At 30.7% G+C, this 27,447-nt stretch overlaps 1 protein-coding gene across 5 annotated transcripts in view; it reads left to right on the top strand.

Annotated features, from left to right (window-relative positions):
* Positions 1–27,447, top strand: part of LOC129964163 (uncharacterized) — a 49,165-nt gene that overhangs the window by 18,920 nt on the left and 2,798 nt on the right. Inside the window, exon 1 of one of the 5 annotated variants that reach the window (XM_056078884.1) lies at positions 14,919–15,075. The exons of 2 other annotated variants lie outside the window; for them this stretch is intronic. The gene's annotated coding sequence lies outside the window, so the exon portion shown is untranslated. Of the gene's footprint in view, positions 1–14,918; positions 15,076–18,042; positions 18,180–18,288; positions 18,405–27,447 lie in introns of those variants that run through there. 2 more of the 5 variants (XM_056078900.1, XM_056078907.1) reach the window with 2 other exon arrangements.

Raw genomic sequence — 27,447 nt, 5'->3', positions numbered from 1 at the left:
CAGATACGAAGCGATTATCAGATATATAATTAAAGCATTCGTGCTGAATAATACCTTACAAATAATTCAACAGTTCTTTGTAATAGATCTCACCTTATAGTTTTTCCCCATTGAGAATCATTGTACTTTCATTTTACAAGGATGAGATTTCTTAAGCGACTATCATTATAATCAAGCAAAACAAAAATAAAAAGCATGTATATGAAAAAAAGCTCCAAAAAGCAAAATAAGAAGTCCAACGTCCTCTAATCTTCCGTTTGCACAGGTTTCGCGCGCAACTCCTTTGCGACATAAATCTCGAATAAGTAATCTAAATTTCTAGTGACACTTAATTCCTTATCAGATGGCATTTTTTACTGCTGGCCGTCACTCAGAATCACTACTAAAATGTGGTTTTCCTTCCTCTTCATATTAGTTTTTTCGAGAAACAAACATCATCGATGCTGACATCATTTACGCTTCTACTTAGCCCGTGGTCCACTTTAATACAGAAAAGAGATCGGGTACTTATTGTGGAAGCGGAAGCTTCAATTTGTAGCCTTCTGGAATGTCACTTCTTCTGACTATTGACTATTTATGAGCTACGTAAAAAACATCAATCTTTTTTTTCTACCATAAGCACGTCGAATTCAAAGGGCAAAACGAGGCAATTAAATAATGCCTAAGTTCAAGGAGACCGACATCAATTATTTATTTTCTATATAAATATAGCTTTATTTCTCCGAAATATATAGAAAGACATCGTTTCATTTTGAGAATCATCGGCAACACTACACATAATCTCTCTCTTTTTTTTCACTGTTGTTGTTTTTGCCGCAATGTTGCATCAGCCAATCATTTGTTAAAATAGCTGCCCCCATACACCCAAACATAAAATAGCTGTGCCCAATATGAATGTCTCTACATTCCTAAATTTGTAACTGAAGGTTTGGTAATCGAAATACATCAAATAAATCAAATATAAAAGTTTAACTAGTTTTTTATTCCTAACTTATTCAAAAAGAATTGCTGAATTTTTTAAAACTAGCCTATGAACAGGTCACTAGGTCAGTTTAGCCAACTTATGTTCCAAAGGAATATATATATGTATATTATTAACTTTATTCTAAAATTGTCTCTTATTTCCTAATCCAATTTCCATTTTTTATTTAATTAATTCTAAACTCTCTCTATAAAACTGTTCATTTCAGCATTTTCTCAAGTTCCAAGTGAAGAGATAAAAGTCCCTAATGCTTACAACATTCTTTTAAATATATCTAAATTTCTCTTTCCTAAGACTACACGTGTCAAAGAGAGCTCTATCAAAATCCTATCGTAAAATCACTGAGGGAAAAAAATTTTGGTTTCTTCTGCTCTTGTGTCGCGATGTAGACTGACGTATTTCTGACCATTTATTTTAGTACATAATATCAATTCCTTGATGAAATAAATCGAACTTTTAAAACTTCAAAAGTTTCTTCTTCTATTCTATTCTTCCACGCAACTGCTAATATATAAGAAGAATGAAGAAGAATGTACCTCAGTTATCCAGGATTCTGTCACTCGAAATCTTTAACCGAATCATTACCAGAAAATTCGTTTTCATTTCTTTAAAAATAAAATCACCGAATTTTTCAGAACAAGATATGACACTAGAGCCGATTTTTACAATACGAGAACTTCTAAAAGGCCACTATCGGGAGAATTCCAGAAGTTATTTAGAGAAAAATACACACACAGTTTCCTCCTTAAGTACTTCAGTAATAACAAGAGTATATCCAATGCATTGCCACGAGGAAGTGTTTCTGTAAATGTGTCGGGAAGTTTCATCTTGTTGAAGAAAGGAAAATTTTCTTTAAAAAATACCCTTCAATAATCATTGGGAAAATGCAAAGGAAATAGTGCAATATTCGCTAATCTTCTCTTATTAAATTTTTTAAAACAATGAACGTAAGAAATTTATCACTAATAAAAAATGTATTAAAATGCTATACGCAAACGAATTTACAGATTTATTTTTATAATTTCAAAAAACGATTTTGGAAGACATTGTTTAAAGAAGAGAAGTGATGATTTAAAAGTTAATCTTTATTAACCAGATTTTCGTTTTTTTTTTATCTAATTAATCAGTTCGCATAAATATTATTTTTTGTTAAAAACAATTTTTTTTTTGTTTCATGATAAAATGTTAATTATTTCTTTTGTATTAATTAATCATAGATATTAATTATTGCTAATAAACCAGCAGTGTACCAAAGGTTTGTCAGTCGGGTGTATGTCCAAAGTTATGACAAGTAATGGCATTCAGTTTAAAACTATCTTATAAGTAAATTTAAAATTATCATACGAATTGGTCAAACTTAATCATTTTCATTAGGTTCAATTTGTTATTACCGGCATTATCAACAAAAAGCGTATGCTTAAATAACATTATGTGCAAGCGTTGATGCCACGCAATCATGAATAATAAATATTTTATAGCAAATGCATTTTTTTATTGCATTCTGCATAAAATACTGAATTAAACATTTAGATTATTTTTAGTTTTTGTTTTATTAACATTTTAAGACTGGCAATATTAACATAGAATTGTATCGAATGATGAATATGTCGTTGTACCAACTTTTAACTGCGTCAAAATATTTGTATCTAAATATCAACAAATATTATTATAGAGGTGGATTGTAAATATGAAATATATAAGTTTTATTAAATGGAAACTGTTTATCCATTTAAAATACGCGGACTGACACAACAAAAGCACAGAATTTTCACAAAGTCATTAAACTAAATGAAGAATCTAAAACAAATCATGAATATATTGATTAACTTAAAAATCCATTGAAATCTAAAACAAAATTGGTCAATTTTTTAAAAGAACATTCCTAATAAGTAATGTTCCGAACAACAAAACAGCAAAATCCGCCACACCGTACAGATATTTATCTATCCCTTACTTCATTTTCACTAATAACCGTTAATGATGCTCATTTTAAACTTTTGACACGTCCTTCTTCTTTTCCTATTACCATTTTTTATAGGAATATTTTTTAAAAGGAATATTTGTTATTTTTTATTAATGCAATATAAATTTTTATGTTTAAATCCTTACAAAATATAATTAATGAGCGATTACGAAAACGATAAATGCACCGTGAGAACGCTTACCATCTTCCAACAGAGTTGCACAATACGGTCGCTTTGATATTCCCAAAGCGAGAGATTAATGCTATGCGAATGACATTTTAATGTGGATGTAAACAGGAAATTTGAGCAAAAAATATTTCGCATCCTTGTTCGAAGAGCATTAATTTTTGTGATTCTTAGTTCACAGCAGAAAATATTTTTCTCATAATATTTATTTTCCAACTTTTTTGGTATTTTTCAGATTTTTCATTTCCTTCGCATTTCATTTTGTTTGTTTGCTACTTAATTAAAAAAAATCGTTTGTTTATATATCTTTATAAACTTTAGTTATATTAATAATGAATATAAACTACATCAAGAATGAATATTAATTGATAATTTGGGAACTTTCATAACTAGTATTGCGTTATTTTAACAAGTATTTTATGAAGTAACCTTATATTTCAAATTATATATAAAATATTCTGGCATCCTTCGGAAGTTTTAGTAATCAAATTTGTACGTTCTTAGAAACAGATCAAATTACAAGCTGATGTTAACTATATTAAAAAACTTTTTTGCGCCTTCGTTAACTTTTTACACACACACACACACACACATATATATACTAGCCGCCTTTGGCGACCAGCCGGTTCGCCAATCTTAATGTTCATTAAAATTTTAATAATTAAATATTTTATGCAATTTCTACTTTAATAGCTTCTTCATCAAAATATTTTAAAACGTCAAATTTTGATTATCATATAATTCATTCATAATATTATAAAGGCCTTCAGTCATAACGTAATATGTATCTCTCTCATTTTCTGTTAGCACCCGTAGAATTTATGCTTTAAATTAAAGTGGAAAGAATTTATCTTCAATTAATATAATAATATTTTTTACTGAAACAAAGCATTTTTTTATAATCTGATTACTGAAAATAGAGTCACTCAGCGTTTAAACTTTATGGGCACTAAAGAATATCTTTTTTAATTTATGTAATATCTCAAGAGTTGGTCAACAAAATTTTCTTAGATTCATTATGAGCAGATCGATTCATTAACAATGTTTAAATTTAAACGCATCAAACACTAAGAAAATAAAACGAATCGTTTAAAATAAACGGTTGAAAACGGTAGAATTTAAGCTTAAAATTAAAGTGGAAAGAATTTATCTTCAATTAATATAATAATATTTTTTACTGAAACAAAGCATTTTTTTATAATCTGATTACTGAAAATAGAGTCACTCAGCGTTTAAACTTTATGGGCACTAAAGAATATCTTTTTTAATTTATGTAATATCTCAAGAGTTGGTCAACAAAATTTTCTTAGATTCATTATGAGCAGATCGATTCATTAACAATGTTTAAATTTAAACGCATCAAACACTAAGAAAATAAAACGAATCGTTTAAAATAAACGGTTGAAAACGGTAGAATTTAAGCTTAAAATTAAAGTGGAAAGAATTTATCTTCAATTAATATAATAATATTTTTTACTGAAACAAAGCATTTTTTTATAATCTGATTACTGAAAATAGAGTCACTCAGCGTTTAAACTTTATGGGCACTAAAGAATATCTTTTTTAATTTATGTAATATCTCAAGAGTTGGTCAACAAAATTTTCTTAGATTCATTATGAGCAGATCGATTCATTAACAATGTTTAAATTTAAACGCATCAAACACTAAGAAAATAAAACGAATCGTTTAAAATAAACGGTTGAAAACGGTAGAATTTAAGCTTAAAATTAAAGTGGAAAGAATTTATCTTCAATTAATATAATAATATTTTTTACTGAAACAAAGCATTTTTTTATAATCTGATTACTGAAAATAGAGTCACTCAGCGTTTAAACTTTATGGGCACTAAAGAATATCTTTTTTAATTTATGTAATATCTCAAGAGTTGGTCAACAAAATTTTCTTAGATTCATTATGAGCAGATCGATTAATTAACAATGTTTAAATTTAAATGCATCAAACACTAAGAAAATAAAACGAATCGTTTAAAATAAACGGTTGAAAACAGGTTTTAAAAAAACTACTTAAAAAACGATGTACTTAAAACTATAAGCATATACAAAAAATATATAACTAACATAAATACAATTTACTTACAAAAGCATGCAACTAACCCAAAAATAATTTAAATCATCCATTGATAACGTTGTCATGGCAACAATCAGAACAGAATGCGCATGCGTGAATTTTCTTCGCCGCTTACGTAACGCAAATACGTGATTTTTTCTACGCCAGTTGGGGTAACGCTATGCGGATTAGAAATTTTTAATTTCCTTTATTCTGTTTTATTTTAATTCAAAAGTACTTCAAAATGAATCTGAAAGATTGATTCATTAACAATGTTTAATTTTAAATGCATCAAACATTAAGAAAATAAGCAGAACCGATTGAAATAATCCGCCGAAAAATTTTAACCCTAGCCTCATTACTGTTGGGAGAAAAAAACAACGGAAGCCTTTCTCGTTTGGCGTTGGGGATAATGGAAGATTTTTTTGGCGGAAAAGTTGGCGGTGGGGAAAATGGAAGATTTTTTTGGCGGGAAAGTTAGTTTTTAATTAATAATTAAAATTCTAATTAAAAATTCGAAAAAAGAAACCCCAGGTGCACATTCCCAACCTCCAAGGTATACATGTACCAAATTTGGTAGCTGTATGTCAAACGGTTTGGCCTGTAGAGCGCCAACACACACACACACACACACACACATTGAGCTTTATTATAAGTATAGATATATATTTCGAAAGGGAGGGGAAAGGATTTTCGACATAAAATAATCTTTTTTTTTTTTTCTTTTTCTTTTTGTGTTTCGAGTAGTTCCAATATGTTTATTACCATTTTAATTTCTTAATAACAAATATATTAAAATATTGCTCACCGTTAAGGGATAATTCCAAAAATAAAATAAAATAAAATGATATTATCTGAAAATAGCTTCCAACGAGATTACATAAATTAATCCTCAATAACGGTAATGACAGAAACTAGGCTGGCTATGAATGAAAAAAAATTATCCTTCTTTTTTATTATTATTAGTTTGTTGCACGGACAACATGTGAAAAATAACACATTAATTATGAGTATTTCCTTTTCCTAATATCGATTTGATTCCAAAATTATTCATGAAAAAAGTAAATTGGAGAAGTAAATCATTGAAAATTACGATGACGTAGTTTTTTCCCAACTGGCACCCTTTTATTTTAAATTGAATTTTATTTTGATTTCATCCAAAATTGCAGTGCATAGTTTTTTCCCCTTCCATTCAGCTACTCAATGCATTATATCCATTTTGTAGGAATTATGAATTGAATGAATATTATTTAAAAAATAAATTTAATAATTACATCCTTATACAATGACGTTATCGCGCAATACTATTACACGGAAAATTTATTTTTGCCAAAACAAAAATTCATACAATTTCGATAAAGTTAAAAATCAATCAGGCAATTAGGATTGACATTTCTATATCAACCTAATGATTCTATACTGTACCAAAGTTATTTAAAGAAAACTATAGAAATTGAAGACAAACAGCAGTATTTATCGACTAACAAAGCAGTATTGGGCAGAACAAAATGGTTATGGCACAACAATTGAGCTAACAAAGCGGTCTTACTACTTTATTTATCTCAGGTTATGAATGGGGATAGTTTCCTCTCCCCTTCCCGAAATTCTTTTCGCGTACTAACTAATAAAGGTATAATCTCTTTACCTTCGCATAAAATTTTAAATCTTGAGGAAGGCCGTGAACACCTCAAGGCTCAGATTTTTATTTTCATAGTCCCACACTTGCGAGTTGTATGCTTCATAGTATATTAAGGAATACCAGTATATGTGCATTACCCGTATGTTATTGGCGAATGATAGTTAAACCTGGACGTCTGAGCATGGGATGGAAGATCGTATTAACAAGCATCTATGACGAAATGTTTTGGAGGCGGAAGAAGGGGGAGGTCTAAAATTTGATGAAAATGTATATTTAAGATTCTAAAATTGCAATCAAAATTAAATGTATATAAGTTTAAATGTCTTTGTAGTTATCCCGTTTACATTCATGCAAAAGTACAGATGGACAGTCAACCAATAGATAATCGTATTCACAGACAGACTGTCATAATTCCAAAAATCGAGTTTTCAAACTCAGGAAGATCTGAAATGTAGTGATTCGTCAAAGGCTCGAGTTCGAATTCTTTTTACATTTACAATGCTTTTATGTCCATATTCATGAAAACAATAATAATAAAAAATGACTGCATTTAAGGTTGGACTATTTAGAACGACTGCTTTTACAGAAATGCATAATATGCAAGGTGATCGTAATTCAACTTTATCTTTTCAGAGTATTCTGTAACTGTAAAATTAAAATGCGAATTTATTCGAAAATTTGTAGAGGAATATTTCAAAGAGTGATATAAAAAATTCAATAAAAAAAAGTTTGAAAATGTTCCATTATGGAACTCATTACATCGAAATACAAACAAGCTATAAATTCCAATATAAATATTGTTTATTTGTTACTGAGTGTTCAGCGATATAAAGCATATTATTCAATCTAGGTCTCTTAATGAGGTAAAAAAATGGGCAGGCGATGAACAGTGTGTACAACAAAATGACCGCTGATGATCTATTGAAAATATAACACTTTAAAGCTCTTAAACTCAGCTAAAGATGTAACATTCTTCTGATAAAGTAAGATTTTTTTTAACAGAAAAAAAAATAGCTGCCCATAACCAAAAATCACACCAAATAAGATCGGACCGATCAGTTGATGGGAAATGAACGCCTAGTCATCCTGTCATTGGTAAGTTACCGTAAAACTACCAACAAATAGTCCATTACGTGGAAGGGCACCGTCTTGCCCAGTAGTAGTGGTAGCTTGCAGTCGGCCACAACAAATCCTGTCGATACTGCTACGTTCAGTGGTGGCGGGGTGGTCGGCTGTACGCAAGAAGTAGTGGAAGCTTCATTATCGCTGCTGAAAGTCACATAAGACGAAACTTTAAAACATGTCATGATATTTAAAGTCATTACACAACATGTTTCAATGCCTTTGTCGTCATTTTCTTCAAAGAAGAAATGTCCAATGATAAACTGGGAAGTGAACTCGAAATAGAGGTTAACTTTAGGAGAATATAGTGGAAATTATGTGGAATGAACGTGGATTTTTGATGGCCCAGATTCGACAATTTTGACCGAGATTCATCCACTCCAAAAGATGCGCGACGTTCAATGCTGATAACAAGCAGTTACTTATTGTGGCTGATTTTATACGAAAAAAAGTGCACAATTTTTTTCAATATCTTCCATACTCAATATGTTCCATAAGCTAGGCCTTGACGCTGCACGTGCACTGCTGACGCCATGATCATTTGTCATTGACTGCTTGACAACGGCCGTTGACAGAAACGGATTTAGGTATTATGCGGCTCTTGGCAGCGTACATTTTGAGGCCCCTCTTTTAACTCTCATTAATAAAAATTTTAAATCATTAATATACTAAAAAGTTTTTGAAATGTGAAAATTAATTAACAAAATGGTTAATTTATTTTCACATTTCAACACCTTTTTAGTATATTAATGATTTATTTTGGTTTATTCTTTTTTATTTTATTAACTTTGTGAAAATGCGTTTATTGTTTATAAGCTTTCATTCCAGACTTTCCAGCATCTATGTTTCTATAGAATATTATTAAAACAGAGGTTTGGTGTTGATAAATATTCTAATATATAGGTAAATGTAAAAAGACATTAAGAAATCTGACCCATTATAGGTGATAAAGTGTTGCTATCCTAGCATTTTTGTTTTGTAAAATCTTTATACAATCTTTATACAAATCTATTTTATACAAACTTATATACATGGCAATAAAAAAATAAACTTTTTAAATCGACTTTACGGCTTTTCAGCCAGCGGCCCTAAGCAGTTACTAAGTCTGGCTGATCGAAAATCTGCTTTGGCATGTTAATACCTTTGAAACCACTACTGCACGAATAAACTTTCGGTCTCTGCCACGTTGAATCATGGACGTCGGATCGAGACGGCTATGGTTGAACGCATTATGACCCATTTTTTTCGAATTCAGATATCACGTCTTTTCCACTTTGTGAAAATAGTAATCGTTGACGCAACTTCTTTCGAAAATGAAGTTCTCAAAAAGCTAGTGCAGTATTCTCTGAATTTCGTGAAACAGTCTCAAGGTTAACTCAATATCAGTAACCAATACCACGGTAAAACAATAGTCGTTGTAATGAAACTTACGATTAATAATAATAATAGAAAACTACTTATTCCATGCCTCCTATTTTAAACCTTGTATTGCTCATGCCAAAACTGTTTCAATCCATCTACTTATGCAAATAGTTATTTTCTTCTTAACTTGTATTGTCACAACTATCATTCTTTGTATTGTCGCGATGCTTCAAATTATAAAAATAGTTTTAAATGCCTAATGCTAGAAAATTTTAAAATAGTCCTAGTTATTTATTGCATGCCTTTTCAAGCATTTTGACTATAATGCTTCTCCATAACAGATTTTCTTTTTCGGAATTGTTCAGCGCATTCTTTGAATTTTCTCTCTAAAAATGTTCGAATCATTTTAGTTACAACTGCAGTGTGCTTTTAATAGGCTAAGTGTAATTGCAATTGCCTTGTATATTACAATACTTTATAAAAGATAATAAAAGGAAGAATTTAAAGTAGTTCAATGCGTGCATAGGAATTTTTTTGTTGACATATTTTCATACGTAAGGTTGATATAATTCGGTTTATGAAATAAACAATTCGTGTAAACAAAAAGTAATGTGCTGCTTGCATTTGATGCAGTATTTTATTTTCAGAAATGTTTTCAATGTTCAATGTTTTTATCATTGTTTTTTTTGTTGTTGTTGATTCTATTAGGCATCTGACTCCACATTGATTATAAATTGATGATGATGCAGTGTCCGCGTTACAACGGAAAGTGGATGGTGCAGTAGCTTCTGTGGATAGAGACCTCTGAGCACCCAAGGGCAGAAGTCTGACTTCTAGTTCATATGAAGATGACACCTATACACTCGCTTGCTCAATCCCTTCTTATAGGGGGGGGGGCACTTTCACACACTTCACAGATTGATCACAGGAGAAAGAATAACCATGCCCGAATCATGACTCGAACCCAAGGCGTCCAGATCACGGGGAAGACGCGCTAATACTAGGCCAGGATTACAAACATAGAATGAAATTTTTGGCAAATTCTTAAAAAGGACTTTTTTATGTCAGTTAATATATGGATATACTTTAGAGAATTCTAAGCCTTTTTCTCCTCTTCTTTCCTTTTCCCTTTTGCATCAGATTCCTTATAATTCTGGCAATCGGTTTTTATTAAATTTTACTCAGTTATGTTCAAGAATATATTTTAAAACAAAAAAATTATTAAAAGTGAAAAAAGGAGGATTCGTAGTGGGATATGTTTTCACTGATGGATAGCTCATCAAACTAATTTCAGTTAGTTGATGAGATCAATGATATCGCAGTACAACAGATTTAATTAATAAATAAATACAGCATAGAGATTAATTTGTCAAAGGGATAGAAGAAATTCAATCCTCGATCCAAACTAAAAGTTTCTAAATTCGAAGAAGAAAGAATATGAATTGATCCAGAAAGACGCCATTTCTGTCTCTATTAAAAACTGACGGGGGTGGTCTCCAGAGTATGGGAAACTTTCTCGCATGTTCTGCAAAACATTTTTATCTGCCTTACCTTGTATAAAATTACAAAAATTATGTAAAATTACAAAACCATAACCCTTCATGCCATTATTAAAAAATATTTACAGAAAATAGATATTTGATTGAATTTAGCATTTTTACTATATCGGTCGTGAGAATATGTATCTTGGATATTTGGATTTTAAGGATACCAGTTTAATTGTCATAAAAACTATTTTTTTTTAATTTGGAAAATTTTTTAACAATACTTTTTTTGTTTAATTTTTGATAATAAATTTTATTGTTGTAAAAAAATTCAAACTGCTTTCAATTAGTTAATCGCTAATTTTTTTTCCATATTTGAAACTAAGGATGAACGTTCTGATTATTATTTGTATAATTTATTAAGAGATTGATTATTATTTGTATAATTTATTGAGAATTTAGAAGATGACTAAAGACAACGTGCAATTTGAATATCGATTACCGAGACGGATAATGGGAAATGATTAATGACATTATAATGCATAGAATTTGATTCCATTTGAGAAGTTCATACACATAATAAACAGAACCGGTGTAAGACTATTAAAATATGTCTTTTGATGTGTATCACATTTTGATGCCTAAAAATACATTATTGAGAAAATCATAAATACTTAATATTCTCAACAAACCAACTGGTCACCAAATGTGGCTAAAACCTACATAAATTTCATCTAATAATTTATAATGAAGATAAATATAAGATATTATTTCAATACTTAAAGACTTTCAAAAATTTTCTGTTTTTCTTCTTTCTCCAATAAAATATTAGTAACCAGTAAATTAATTTGATCTCTGATATTCAAAAGAATTTCATTTCAGAATGAACTTTATTTCTAAATTTGTTTCACTTTTAAAAGCAAAAACTATTGCTTTAATACTCTTTTCAACTTTCCAGCTTTTTAAAATTGTGCATCGAATCTTTTCCCGAACAACTTAAATTGAACTAAATGAAGATTCTCCTATCCCACCATTTCACTCTTCTATATTTTTTAAACCCATAAACCCATTTTTAACCCCAATACTTAAACCTTTTAGACGATGAAATGTATGAAAGGCTTAAGTATTAATTTATCAGTAATTATATTTAAATAGTATTTTTTATCGTTATTGAGGGATTTTCAGTAATTCCATTTAATCTAACCTAATATCATCAAAAGGATGTTGTGACGAATTGAGATTAGCGAGAATAGAACCTGGGACCTTGTGGTTCGCAGCCTAGTAACATGGCCACAATATAAAAGCAATCGCTCGCGTAGTGTAGCTATTAACTGGCTTATAAGCTTTCACCACAGACTCCCTCCAGTGAGTCGACCGATATGGCTGTCGAGTGATGATGTATTATTATACAAAGGTTGAAGGTTCATCGTCCGAGGTCACCAATGCAGGGGATTGATATGAGCGAGGATAGAACCTGGGGCCTTGTGGTTCACAGTCCAGTAACATGACCACGATACAAAAGCAATTGCTCGTGTAGTGTAGCTGTTAACTGGCTTATAAACTTTCACAACAAGATCATCAAAGAAGGGTCAAAGCTGTTGAAATCAAGCGGTATTCCATAAGGTCCAAATGAATTGCCATTGTTTGCTTAAATATTTCATAAATAAAAGCGTTGCATTAATTTCTAAAATGATTTCAAAAATAAATGTTGTATTGATTTCTAAAATGGAATATTTATGTTTTAGAAGAAGAAAAAAACATTATATCATTTTAAAAGAAAATCATTTTCAGAAGAAAACAAAATGTCATTTTAGAATGCAATATATTTTTCCTTCTAAAACAAATATTTCATTTTAAAAATATCGTCTCTTTTGTTCGCAGAAAAATAAATATATATTTTTTAGAATTCTTATACTGATGATTATTTGCATGCATTTTGTTCTCATTAGATAGACAGAAATTTTATTTTCAAGATTTTTTTTAAAGATTTATTTATTGGTAATCAATTTTTACTCCATTTCAAAATGATATAAAAATGCAATCGTTTTAAATGACAACATTTAAGTATCCTTTGAATAATACTAGGCCCAATTTGCAAACATGAATGTTTACAGTTTTATTATCACGTGCTTTTTTATACTATTTTATACTGACTATACGTAATAAGTCATATTGAACGTTACGACCAACAATTGTTTTGATGTTCTATTTATCCTGTTGTTCCATTCTTCATTGAGGCATTAATTTCATTCTAAAACGTTTTCTTATTTCCTGATCAAGTTCACAATCATTTTTTTTGTCAAAACAAAACAGACATAAATTGTTTTACAATAGAAGACTGTGTTTCTGCTGTGTTGTGAAAATAAATATTAAAACATTTGTGTTGTTGTAGAAATAAATATTATAATTTAAAAAATACACATTAAAAATTAATTATAAAAAATTCAATAAAAATAAAGCATTATTGTAAAATAGAAAAATATCCTATGTTCAATCCTCATAATCGTCCTATGCTAAATAGATTTACGTATGCGTGAGGGTTAAAAAAATTGCTTAATGTCTCTTTATCTGTGAACACGATAATTTTAAAACTTTTTGAGTAAAAGATAAAATTAGGTATGTCGTCTCTACTTCAAATGCTTAATTTTTGCAACAGTTTCTGATTACGCACCCTGTTAAATTACTCTAATTTAAGACAATCTGAGCCAAAATCTCTTTTTCGTTGTTAATGCAATCTCAAAATTTGTCAATTAAATAAGAAAAAATTTAATAATTTACTCTTAAGCCTATTTCTAGCAGTTTCTGTAATCAAGTTTAAATTGCTCTTTTCTAAATTTTCAAAGTTTTGACAAAACCATTTCTTTGGTTCAGATTGAAGAAAATTCCAAAAGCGAGCCTTAAGTGTAAAACTTTTTTTTAATTATGCACATTTTTGTTATTTTTGGCTAATATGTTCTTAAAAAAATAAATATGTAACTTAGTTTTTATTAATTACGCGCAGACGTTTCAACCTCTAATGCTTCTTTCACATTCTAAAGCTAATAAGATGCTATTAATGCCTTGCTGGTCATATTACCCAGTTAAATGCCTTAAAAGACAATGAAAATACTTTGATTAACAACCAAAATTAGTGGTTGCTATCTCAATAAAGTCTACCTATATTGTTCGAACAAAATATTCTATTACATGCCTATTTTAAGTCTAAAATAGGCATGAAGTCCAATGTGCCCTTAATTGCAACAATGGAATATGAAAGATTAAATAAGATTCAAAAACAATTTGGAAAAGTTTTATTATTACCTAAAAATATAAGTTTAAACATGCGTTTTGAATGGAACTTTAGAAACATTTTAAATTGAAATTTTAAAGTGTCAAATATTTTGAGTTGATGGATCAATCAGTTACATTAACGTCCCAATATGAAGCTACTCTGACTCTATTTTGAACTATTAGATTTCTTAATTTTGAGCTACGATTTTAAAGGGTGAGAGAACATGTCTTACTCCAAACTTCCATAGTATATCCACGGATATATTTTTAACCTATATGCAGCAAAGTTTTAATCTAAAGTTCAGAAAAGTGCTGGCAAATACTTTGATCTTGAAATAACTTACTAAATCGGGAAAAAAAATTTATTAACTCTTGGATAAAATCTTGCTGATATATGAATTATTTTCCTGTTCTTTTAGGCTTGAAATGAACTCGAAAGTTCAAACAAATAAAATAATTTAAGTTGTTAAAAAAAAATAAGTGTAAATGCGACTTTGAAAGAAACCAGTTTCCTCGGTTATCTTTTTGGAAACATTCCACACATATCTAAATATGAAATATTTAGTATGAACCTTGGGTCGTTTATTAGAGATTATGGCGGATGGATGGGGGGCGGGGAGAGATTAAAACGGGGAGTATTTTTTTTTTTTTCATGTTATACTAGTTCTGTCTGTTCTTACTCAACAGAATGAATAAATTATTCTGGAAAAATATTCTAAACTGGTCATTCTTATTCAGAATACAACCACATCGAATAACCGCAGAAAAGGTAGCAGTGACTGCTAAATTGTTAATTTTCTTGTTGCGTAAACACGCAAACGATTAGCATTCGGATGTCGGATTTGGAAGGAATAATTTTGTTTCATTGTGATATGAATTATTTTGCAATGAATGAGTGAGAATTTCTCTTAGCGCGCCGCAGTAAGTCAGTTAATTTACGTCAAACATGTCGAATTCCCATTTACGGCGGATATCTTTGAGAGTCAACTAACATAACGGTATGTTGCTATATTTATGATAAATATTTAAAGCAAAATTTTACGATTTTGTGATTATATTTAGCTAATAATTTTATGAATAGCTAAATATAACACAGGAGTTTTATCGATACCAAATTATTAATAGAGTATTTTTTTTAAGTCTTAATGCTAGATTTGAAACTAAGTTTGTCAATTTAGAATTTTTGGAAATCAATCTCTCTGTTTTCCTCTATAAATATAAAACAGCTGCAAAGCCATTTGCAAATGAAATTATGGAAGTGACGTGCAATTTTGAGTTGAAATCACAGTTCTGAAACGCTCTAGTATCTTAACTTTTTACATTCCAAGAAATGATTAGATGTATAGTTAATTGCCCGCGTGTTAGATTAAAAATTCGACTTCTTGTTTTCGACCTGCAAACAGAAGCAAATAGCATCAGTTTTCACAACATTCAAACATTTCCAGGTTTGTCTATTTGAGTACCATTGTACACATGGTAAATTAATGTTACCAAAAGAGAGCGAGCGGTAATTTCATAAATAATCACAGGAGTTATGAGGAAATTTAGACTTTGTTTATTTGGCCCATGTTAACTTAATATTTTTTTAGCATGGTTATAATAAATTTTAATTATATATCAGGACCGAATAATTTGATAGTTCTTAACACGATGTATTCCCAATTTACTTGATGCAAGTAATGTCCTTGAACTTTCTCTTTTAAAGTTCAAATTTGTCTCTACATTGAATATACTGAGGCAATACATTTCTGGAATTCTTTTCCAACAGAAGGCTGTATACTTTGTAAAAGTAACTTCATATCAGTCTTAGAATTGATTTATTTGTGCGACAGAGGGCATTTCAAGCTTAATTGCTCCAAAATCTTAAGCGTAAAATATTAAATAATTTTTACCTAAAAGGCATTCAAACGTGAAAAAAAAATCAAATCAACCATTTTGTATTATTTGTATTTCCCTACAATTAATTAAAACAAAACTCTGTTAAATTAGAATCCTCTGAATTTTTATTCTAAAATTCAAGCCGTCCTTTTTTTAAATATTTTTTTTTCTGCATTTTTCTTAAAAGTAGATACAACAAATAATCACTTAACATTAGTACTTGGAAATAATTTCTGTTTAATTATCAACTGATATTATTAATTAATGATTCAGGTATTCGTTATGTATTGCATCTGGCTTGGTGAATATGCCCACCTATTGATGATTTTTCTTCTGATTTATTTTCAGAAGTAATGCTCAGATTACGTGTATTTCAAAAAATTTGAATTAAGACTGATTTTTGGGGTGGGGGAGTTTCATGTTTTGGCAGTGAAGCGTGATAATTTTTTTTTTATTCCCTAAAAAAAGAAAAATACGACGCAAAAGCATAAGAAATTTAAAATTGTGTGGTATTTATCATGAAAACGGATATTCCAATTGTATACAAAAAGTAATTTGGTTAGATTTTTTTTTTTTTTTTTTTTTTGTCTTCAACTTTAAAGATGTATCATAATCCAGAATATTAGTGAGAATTGGCAACTTCAATACAGGATGCGAGATTTCGCAATTATTCTAAACATTGAAAAACCATGGACAAAAATCCTCCAACTTTAAATTGTTAGATTACCATTAGATTTTGTTGCTACTCTAGGATCAATAAAGGAAAAGATTGCAATGCTTAATTCCTTACACATCGTTGACGATACTTCGCAAAGTTCCACATTATACTGAAGTGAAAATTTTCAATCGATGGCAACAACTTCAACGTACATTAAGACCGCATACTAGGAGGACTATCAATAGAATCAAGATTTAAATTCATTATCCATCAACCCCAAAGTGAAAAACACTCAATTTAAGTTTTCGCATTCCTTCTACGTAAGGAAAATGACTGGTTACTACAGATTTAATACGTTAAGCGCCAAACCTTTTAAGCGTCTTTTCTGTCTCGCCGACGATATCTGATTTCTGTGATATTTCGACAACCAGACATCTATTTAAAGTTGTGATAGGATTGCGTGCATTTAGATGCATTATTTTGCGATTTCCAAAATATAATTTACTAAAAGAATGGAATGTTTATTTACTTGTATTCGTAGTATAGAGAAATAGTAATCGTCAAAAAAATTTTAACTTGAGATTTTGATCTTTGATTTTGAGATCTCCACGTTTTAGACTTCACTAAATCCGAAAAACACATTTTAGGAAAATGTCCGTCTGTATGCTTGTGACAAAGATAACTCAAAAAACGCTTTGAGGCAGACGGATGAAATTTGCTATATGATCTTTATCCCAAATGTTTAGATTTTTAACAAATTTTCAGTAAAATCTGTTGTGAAGAAGTTCGTCTGTCCGACGGTTCGAATATAAGTTAATACAATAAATACAAACCGAAGATTAGATACAAAACGAAGATTACTACAAAACAAATTAAATAGATAAAATTTGGTACACGGATTTATCATCTATAGTGTATAACTGTTAAGTTTTGAGTCAAATCCAACAAAGGGTTGATTGCCTGTCGGTCTCTATTTACCGAAACATGTAATCGCGATAAGTCAAAAGCGCAATGACCTAAATATATCAAATTTGGTATGAGATTTTGTGTCAAAACTTTGTTCCAGTCGGTTGAGAAAAAACGTGTCTAAAGCATAAATTCGATTTTTGGATTGTTAATGGCATGCCAGGAATTAATCGTCAAAAAAACTCGCCAAGGATGACTCGATAGATTCAATAAAAATGTTAAATTCACACCAAAAGTTAATATTTTATATGTACGGCAAAGCCATGCAAGGAATTCTTTAGCATGACAAGTTTATTAGAGTATGCGAGACAGTTTTGGGTAGACTACTCCCGCTGGTTTTAAATACGTCAGTCAATAATAACTAGAGCATTCTGAATGAAAATTATATTGTCATTCGACAGTGATTGATGTGACCTAAACGAAAGTATAAAGTCACTCATCGTAGATTGATGGAGTACGAATTGATAGTATACTATCAGACACTGATGGCTGATAGTCCGAACTGAAAGTTAAATGTCAACAACTGGCGATTGAGTCGATTTGGGTTTTGAAGCTGCAATTCTTTTTTCCAGAAACTGAATTATTCTCATAAGACATGTGGTAAGGAAAATCATTAAACCACGTTTAGATATTCCTTTCTTAGTTTTTCTTTGAATTGCAATGCTTCCTAATTATGTGTTTGGCGTTAAATAGCCAAATCTGGATCTCGCTCAGTTCATATCAACTAACAAATTTGTTTTTGGACAATACTTAGTTATTTACTTCTGAAATTAATGGTAAATCGGCTGAAAATTTGAGCTTACAAGCTTATACGGTTTATGTGAAGTAAGTAAAAATTTGAATTTAAAATATATAAAATAAACAGATAGGTCGCATTTTAATATGCAGTTTTCAAGGTTTTGAGAAGATATCAATTAAATCTAATTTTTAAGATGCGTATTTTATACAGACTGATCTAACACTAATGAGTTTCGGAATAATAACTAATGCGAAGTTTTAAATGTACTTTTGCGCATTAAATTCTTATTTACAATGTAATAGTTTAGGAGGATGAATCAACTTCAGTACGTTATTTCGTGTAATTTACTACTATATTTGCGCGATTGCATATATTTAACAGTGCATCTGAATAGCATTATTTTTAAGAAAGATCGGATGGAAACAATTGCGAGCTAACATAAACGGTAAAATCTTAACTGAGTAAATGATATTTCAAAAATTAAGAAATGCCATAGGCACTTCTTAATTTTAATCCTCTAGCTTAGCTTTCCATATTTAATTAAAACATTAACTGAGATGCGAGATATTTCGCAGAAGTAGGAGATAGTTCTGATTTTCAAGGTATCTCATGACATGATTTAGAATGACTTCTAGTTTTATTTAGTGCATAAGTATTTATCTATAAGACGAAAGAGTTATAATGGCAAATGATCAATTAATTTTGATAAAATATTTGTTCAAGAAAAAATTATTTTCCTTTTTTTTTAATCATGAGAATAATAGCTTTTTTTTTTTCCATCTACCTGATCGAGACCTTATTGGTTTGTTTTTGCACGCTTGCTTTACCGATAGTCGACAAATCAAATTGATTTTGATTAAATATGAAATAAAATGAATGGAATATTTTTATGTATTATAATATAAACATTTTGCGATATTTCGACTTAAGTATTATAATTTCACTTTTTTTTTCAGTTTTGTGAATTAGCTACGGATTTCGACTAAGTTGCTGCTTTACGGTCCCTAAGCTAAAAGGGACCGCACGCAGACCGATTAAAAAAATTGTTATTAACCTAGTTTCCAAATAAATACATTTGTAAAAAATATAAATTCCATGAATAATAACATATTAAGATGATGTATATTTTCATTGAATAAAATCCTTATTAAATAAATCAAAGTATAATTACCACCTATAATATATTGGAATATTAATTATTAATAAATTATATTCTGTTCCGTTTGATAGGTCGTGTAAAATTATTTTTAATGTTATAAATGTTTGAAACTTATTATTTCTACATAATCTATCATAATAATTTATTATTTTTGCATAGACTACCATAATAATTAAATATTTTTATATGTAAGAAAATCCTTAACTAATAATTGTTAATTTTTCAAAAATATTATTTTAATCTTTTTTTTCATCATATATATTTTCAAAAATTCTTACATACTTTCAAAAAGTTATTAAAAGAAAAAGATTAAACTAAGATGAGTAATTGAGATGTGAAACTAAATTGACTCAAATTATACTTTAAAAAAAAATGAACGTCATAATGTGCACTACTTGGGCTGAACAGTATGTTCAGCTCAATCCTCAATAGAACTATTGGATCGTGTTTAAATCCTCAAGTAGGACTATTGTATAGTTTCCGATGAAATTTTTAATATTTTATAGGTTTTTATAAAACAAAACTCAAAAACCAAAAAACAGCTTTTGAGGTTTATTTATACAATAGATAGTACAGTAATATCGATAATTGGCAGTAAATTTTAAGAAATTTCTTGTTCTTTAAAATACATTTTTGTCCTCAACAAAACAATATTTTGGTATCACTGTAGAAATTTTTTCATCATTTACGTCTTTTATGTAGATACAGTTGTTCTGTATTTACTTTCAACATTGTTAGGTCGGGAAGTTAAGAACTTCGAATTCAAGTACTCCACGTTCTATTTCTCATATCAGCAAATTATTTGATTTTCGATAGTAATTTAGGATTTCATAAAGAATTCTTATAAACTTTAAAAGCCTGAAAGAATGGTTTCTGCAAAACTTTCTCGCATACTCTATAATAATGGCGTGTCGCCGTACTCTTGGATCCTAGACAAAGTTGTGAACGTTTCCCGTCATAGTCCGTCCTTGAGCTTTCCTTGCTTCAAAAAATAGAGAGGAAACCGAGCGTGCATTTTGAGCCTTCTTTTCGTCCGATTGAAATTAAATTTTGACTCATAATTTCAATTTTAATAATAGAATTATATACCAAATTTCATTTATCTGCATCGTTGAATTTTGGAGCTGTCGCGTTTACATATATGAGAATATACAAACAAGCAGTCAACTATTTGATGGATAGGATTCAAAATTTAATTCGGGTCTGTACTTTAGATGTTAAACTGTGTACCAAATTTCATTTATCTAATTCATTGCATTTTTGACTAATCGCGTGTACATAAACGCGAAGATACAAGCGACAAACTGTCATTTCTTTGCCTGGTTTAATTTAAAATTTGATTAGAATTTACACTTTACATGATAAAATTGTGTGATAAATTTTATTCATCTAGCTCTTTATATTTTGTGGTTATTGTATTCACTTGTAATCATATAGGCGGTCAGAGTTTTCCTGTAAATGCATTTCATTCAAATTTTGATATAACTTTTCAAATTCAGTATAAAGGGCATAAACCAAATTCCATGAGTTTGTCTCTAAGTGTTTTTTGAGTTATCGTTTTGTTTACAGACATAATACAAAAAGTGAGTTCTTCGGTCTTGGACAGGTCTGAAATGTGGAGATATATCAATCTCGAGTTCGATTTTTGAGATGATTTCAGTACTTTCTCTTTGTACGAGAAACTAAAACTACGCTGTATAAAAGAAGCTTTGTTTGTGTAAATGTAAATTCTTTGCATTCGGAAAAAGTAATTCGATGCAAAATTATTCACCTAATACAAGAACTTATTTATTGTTTCGAAAAATAAATATATATTTATGTTGAATATCGCCTAAAAATTAATCTACGTCTTCTTGCCACTCTGTAGGTATTTTTAACAATCAAAATAAATAAACAAAATGTCAATTATACAGCGTCTTGAATGGTCCGAGTCCGAACCATCCGAGTGTTAAGGATTTACGTTCCGAACAGATTCAAAAGTGGAGTGAATCCGTATGCCATCACAATCTTCTGATAAGAGTAAATTGTTTAATCTTGGCGTTTCCATAACGTCTCTTTATATATTATCTTGCACAATGCTGAAATGATATACCGTTATTGATCTTGTGAAATGTGCCACGAGTACTAAAATTAAGCAGTACTCCGAATTAGGAATTTCCTCCTAAAAAGATGCCTAGAGCCAATGGGCTAGGAGAAGATGCAGATGAATTGAAAAAAAAAATATATTATTAACCTAGTTGCCAAATAAAGTTATTAAAAAAAAGTAGAATTCCTATGTAATATTACCCTATAAAATATCAGGGTAATATTAACACTTTGTCAAATATAATTGATCATGTTCCTATCTATTTCAGTATGTTATTACAGCATTTATAAACACCAAGCATTTGTTTTTATAACATTGTATATAGCATGGATGAAAAGAATCATGCGTTGTTTCGATCTCTACCAATAATCGTGAGTGTGCTGGTACTCTACAGGACAAACAGTTAGATCTAGAATTACCAAATTTAGCAAACATATAAATTAGAAGATAGAAATATGTACTTCGGTGTTTTTTTTAAAAAATTTTATTTTGAATTTTAATTAAAATTTGAAAAAAATTTTTGGCATTTTCCGCAGTAATTCCCAAAAATATTACAGTACAAAAATAATCTGTATATCATTTTAAAACTCAAATTAGTTTTGAAACGATAAAAACTTAATAGTTGTTCAAATTTTTTCCGAAACGTTGTCAGATGTATATCTTATTTTCAGTAATAGATTACATTGTTGTATTGACTGAAATTCAAACCGTTTTCATTACTCCATCAAATATTTCGTGTTTTTCTTCCATTTTCAAAAGCTAAGAAAGAAGGATTCTGTTTAATTTCTGGACTTTACATGATGAATAAGAAAGTGAAGTTACTTTATATCAGAAGTTAGAAGACAGACGAGCTAGGCAATTAAATTTTTAAGAAATTAACAATGAGTTTTAATAAACAAATAAATAAAACTATATTTTCCAAAATTAAAAAATCATAAAATCACTAATATATTAAATTAAAAGTGTGCTAAAATATATACTAAATTTGCGGGGTATATTAAAAGAGGCGCCTCATAATATTCACTACCTAGGGCTGTAAAATACTTAAATCTATCTGATATTGCCTGTTTGTGGTCTTATCTAACATAATTCAAAAACTGATTGGTGGAAATGCGCTTTAATAACGAATTACTGATTGCTCGCCGGAAGTTTTCCTATTAAGAGAGACAGAAAATCTTTTCCTGCCTTCAATTTCCTCCGAAAATACTACTTAATATTTAAAGTAAAATTTCTACTTCATTACGATCCCCCTCCCCCTTCCCTCTCTTCCAACAAAATATGTTAGAATCGCTGTGACCTCGTGGCAAACTCTCGGTTTTTGGATCGAAAGGTAGCGGATTCAAGATCCATTCCCACGGAAGTTTCTCCTGCATATGGATCTGGTAAACGTGAAATTTATCGTGAGCATAACACTCTCCCACTGGTATAGTGTGGAAGTTTTGATAAAGGGTACCTTCTCAAGTATCGTCCACGCTATTTGTTCATGGTGCAGAATTACGAGGTATATCAGAAAGTAATAGCAATCAAGTTTCAAAACAAGACGTGAATCAAATTAATCGAGCAGAAGATATCTCACTTCCCGAATATGCTATTCAACAGCAATTAATACTCTGCCTTTCTGAATCTGCCTTTGAGAATCTGAATTAATTAATTGCAGACCGCCATATATGTGAATCAAACCCATGTTCAGCGATGGTTGGGGCTACTCAGTGTCTTGGTTGGTAAGCTTTCGATTTCGAGACCATAAAGCTCTAAATGTGTAATCCGATTTCCATTATCCTCCCGCAGCTGCAGCACGAAAGAGAAGGTTTCGTTTGGCAATAGCCCAAAATCACGGGTTTCAGTTTCAAATAATCGTATAAAGTTTCAAAACGGAATGTAAACCAAACTCAACCATTTAAAGAAGTCGCATTTCTTTTTTATCGCTTTGACTCTCGGACATAGCTGTATACAAAAAGTGGGATTAGAATCACCACCAATATACTAGTCAGAAAGAAGATAAATCTAAATGCCTTTAAATAGCAACTAGTACTCTGATCTCTGATACGGTTTCGACTGTTTGAGTCTGAAAACCAAGAAATCAAAATTCTTTTAACCACAGACCGCAGTATATGTGGGTCAAACCAACGTTCAGTAACGACGCGAGTCAAATGGCTTCACTTTAGTGTGTTAAGCTAACAAGACTGGGATTAATATTGGGACTACGGTAAATATTTATATGTTTACTTAATAGCTTCCAAATGGATTGATGGTAAATTTTTAAAATTCTTTTTTTTATTATGTATTATCGAATAGTAAAATTCCAGTACATTCTTAAGAAAGTTTGCTACTTTATTCATTTACGCTCCGTCTTTATTGTATATTATTTTATAAATTTCGCCTATTACTCTTGTTAGAATTAAATTCGAGTATTTAATAATTATTTAAATAAACATCATATAGTAAATGTAGACTTATCATAAATCAATTACTGAAATCCACAAGATGGGCTGTTTACTTATTTTCTAACTATTTATTTAGTAAAATTCATCCAATAAATGGTTGTTTTTTTTATATGAAAAATGTTTCAAAAGCCATTAGTTTTTTTTTTTTTTTTTTTTTTTTTTTTATAAAACGCATCACAACGGGCTGAATTTTAATTTTTACGTATAAGTATTTGTTATTACTTTTTTAAAATCTAACTTTAATATATTGCTGTCGGAATAACTTTGCTTTTTAAGGAAAACTAGTTATAAAAATATGTTTTCCATTGATAGTAGCGAGGCTGGGATAGCCTGGTTGGTAGGGCGTTGGATTCGTGTCCCTTGGGTGGCGAGTTTGAACCCCGCCGACTGAAGACTCCCCGCATGTGTGGTGGCTGGCGCGCATATAAATCTATCGTGGTCACAAAGTCCTCCATGTCGAGAATAATACCACTGGGGGTATAGGATCAGGAGTGATCGTTCTCTGATTCAGGTCTAAATTACGATCTCTGGATGAGTAAATGAAATGCATGAATGAAGTCCGCCCCATAAAAAGGGTTGTCGTGTGTGTAGTTAAGTCGTACTCTTGGACTAGATGGCGCTACTGAAAAACAAGAGCGTTCCCCTTGGCTTAAAATCACTGACTTCTAAAGTCAGTGGGCTTGTCTATGAGAAGTGCCATTAGAAGCAACAACATTGATGGTAGCAATGAAATTGTAAATGGAATTCATTTAGTCTTGTCGTTTTTATTTTTAAACTGATTTGTTATTATTGCATATTGTAGCCTCCGATTAAAAGTCTTAATATTGATTTAAAAAAAATTATTTATGAATAACACCGAAATCGTACTTATTAACATACTCGCACTAGAAGCCAAGAGCGAAAGTAACAGATTTTCCTTTAGTGGATTTATTACGAGATGTTGATAAGGATTTCTTTGACACGTTTCGACTTAGGCAAGGTAATCTTAGATATCTTTCAAAAAGATGCGTAGGTGTCAAGGATTTTTAATCCCTTCGCTTACGGCTTGGAAAACAACAAAATCAGCAATTTTTAAACAAGAATATGTTAGAAATAATTAAATAAAGTGGGATTTAGATCAGGAAATAAGTGAATATTTTAGAAGGAAGTTAAAATGAGCTAATTTAAAATAACTTGAAAATTAATTAGTATTTAAATTATATTAAGAGATATCACTATATATATACTTTATGATAGGATTTTTTCCCCCTGAATAGTATTTATCATAGATTTTCGAAATAACGATAAAGCAAGGTTTGCTTGTAAAAGTTTTTATTCCGGAATAAAATATTTTAGCCATTTGTATTCGAAATTACTTTGGGACTCACTGTGCTCTGATTCTAAGGTGGCGGTTTGGGGCTGGAGGGTTTCGTGTTCAAAACTCGATTCTACCGGAAATTTGTTGTTCATGCCCGTTTAGTAAATGTGAAATTTATTTTCAAGCACTTAAACGCCCTTCTGTTAGTGTGGCGCAAAGATGTGAAGAAGGAATGCTAGCTCAAATGTCGTCCTTGTTTTCTGATTAAGGTTCAGAATGGCGAAGTACGTCCCAAAACAGAACTGTTCTAACTTCTAAATAAAACGTCAATCCATTGCCTCAAACTGTTCCATAGTGATCTATTTTTCTCAGAAAACTTTCGTGCTCAGTATGCAACTGATGTAACTACTTAAGCTTATTAATATTATTTAAAGAGTACGTAAATCTGTGTATTCAAGTTTGCTTATTTGCCATAGCCCATATCAGTAGGCCAATGCTTTGTTGCAGTAATTGAAGTCCGATACATAGTATATTTGCGATAAATGCTTAGACTTCAGAATATTAACATACAGTGTGTTTCTTAATTCTATGTACAACCTCAAAAGGGGAGGGAGGAGAAAATATCAATAGGAATGAATATCACATAAGAAAGCAGGTTCCCAAATTGATAGGTGGCGCTGTAAGTGAGCTTTCGAGGTCAGCACTCGGGAGTTTCTCATTGTAGTCGGCGACTGAGTAAGCTGATTTACGAAACATTTCACTAACGTCGATATTCGCTTCGTTTATGACATTGCTGGTATACGACTATATCGGGAAAGATTTCCAGCGAAGCTAATACCAACCACCAACTATTCTCTTGTGTGCATCAGAACTCGTGTGAATGTCCATCAAGAGTTCCGATGCAGGATATGGGTGGATGCGACTAACACGAATAACCGATTTGGAAGAGCGTCCACAAATTATTGTTGCTTTTCTTGATTACACAATAATTTGATAGTGAAGATTGTTGTCTGGGAGAAATGACTTGAAGACACAAATTGTCCTTTATGGGTTTTATTGGTAACATCAACAACAAAAGGCACATGAGTATGCCATGATGTAGCAGGCCTAGATAACTACACATAAAACTTTCTCGGGAGAGAGAAAGCCGAGATCCCACTCCCCCTAGTACAGGAATCAAATTCGCTTCTGGAAATATATATATACTAAACAACAACAGGGAGACCACGTGATACATGATTGGCAGCTAGCTCCGCCCAGGAAGATCACGTGGTTAACTGAATTCTTAACAGCGTCTGTTCAATGCTGTAATCCGAAATCTCGGCACCAGCGTACGTGCACTTGCTGCTGCAATAGTTGCATCCGCATCAACGTTCTGTGAAGGTTGATGTTCATCATACACTTATTGTACGATGTAGACAACCCACACGGAATCGGGCCAGGTGCCGCATAACACAGCTTTAATGTTAATGTGGACGGGAATCGTGGCTGACTGTTTGGTCGGCCCATATGTCTTTCTACTTCGAATGAACGTTCAACGCATTTCATCCTTCTTGAGGAAGTCCTCCCAGAATTGCTGACCATGCTCCTGCACAAGTTCGACGCCGAATGTTATTTCAGAACGATGGGGATTTCATCTCATTATGGAATTCCATCAAAGCGAGGACTTTTTGTGGTAAATGGATTGTGCATGATCTCATCCCATGACCCCCAAGATCTCTTGATTTTTATTTATGAGATCCACGAAGGCCATTATCTATGAAACATTAGCAGATTCTAAAATAAATCTTGTTAAAAGAGTCGCTATGGCTACGATCCGCGAAACGTTCAATATTTTTCAAAAGTGTTTGCCAATCTCTGCATCGTGTCGATCAGGATGAACGTCGATGAACAGAATTTTGAACAACTTCTTAAAAAATAAAAGGAAAATAAATAAGATAATCGAGGAATAATTAATGATAGATAAAAATAAGTGCTTAAACATTCTACTATAAAATTTGTCTCAAAAATTAAAATAAAATTTTGCTTATTTATTTCCTGTGACTTTCCTTATTTAATGATCTTCTGTCCTCCAGGACTTTTTCGTTTGTCGCAACAAATTAAGTGATGACTATTAGTTGACTCTCGAGTGCAAAAAAGTTAA

This window comes from Argiope bruennichi, chromosome 1 (genome assembly GCF_947563725.1).
Source record: "Argiope bruennichi chromosome 1, qqArgBrue1.1, whole genome shotgun sequence".
NCBI lineage: Eukaryota > Metazoa > Arthropoda > Arachnida > Araneae > Araneidae > Argiope > Argiope bruennichi.
This window is presented reverse-complemented; position numbering and strand designations above follow the sequence as displayed.